This window comes from Microtus ochrogaster, chromosome 5 (assembly GCF_000317375.1).
Source record: "Microtus ochrogaster isolate Prairie Vole_2 chromosome 5, MicOch1.0, whole genome shotgun sequence".
In the NCBI taxonomy this organism is placed as follows: Eukaryota; Metazoa; Chordata; class Mammalia; order Rodentia; family Cricetidae; genus Microtus; species Microtus ochrogaster.
The window spans coordinates 83,251,618-83,252,287 of record NC_022012.1 but is presented as its reverse complement, the minus strand read 5'-3'; positions in this window follow the sequence as shown (position 1 = coordinate 83,252,287).

Genomic DNA, 670 nt, shown 5'->3' with positions numbered 1-670 from the left:
CACACACGTCACAGCACACATGTCACACAGCACACATGTCACAGCACACATGTCACGGCACACATGTCACAGCACACACGTCACAGCACACATGTCACACAGCACACACGTCACAACACAATGTCACAGCACACATGTCACAGCACACACGTCACAGCACACACACGTCACAGCACACACGTCACGGCACACATGTCACAGCACACATGTCACGGCACACATGTCACAGCACACATGTCACAGCACACACGTCACAGCACACACGTCACAGCACACATGTCACAGCACACATGTCACAGCACACACGTCACAGCACACACATGTCACAGCCTACACGTCACAACACAATGTCCCAGCACACACGTCACAGCACACATGTCACGACACACATGTCACAGCACACATGTCACGGCACACATGTCACAGCACACACGTCACAGCACACATGTCACAGCACACATGCCATGGCACACATGTCACACAGCACGCATGTCACAACACAATGTCACAACACACACAGCATGGCACAAACATCATAGCACACAAGTCATAGCATACATTACAGCACACACGTCACAACACACACATCACACCACACATCATGACACATATCATAGCACACACGTCACAGCACACATGTCACAGCACACATGTCACGGCAACACAGCAC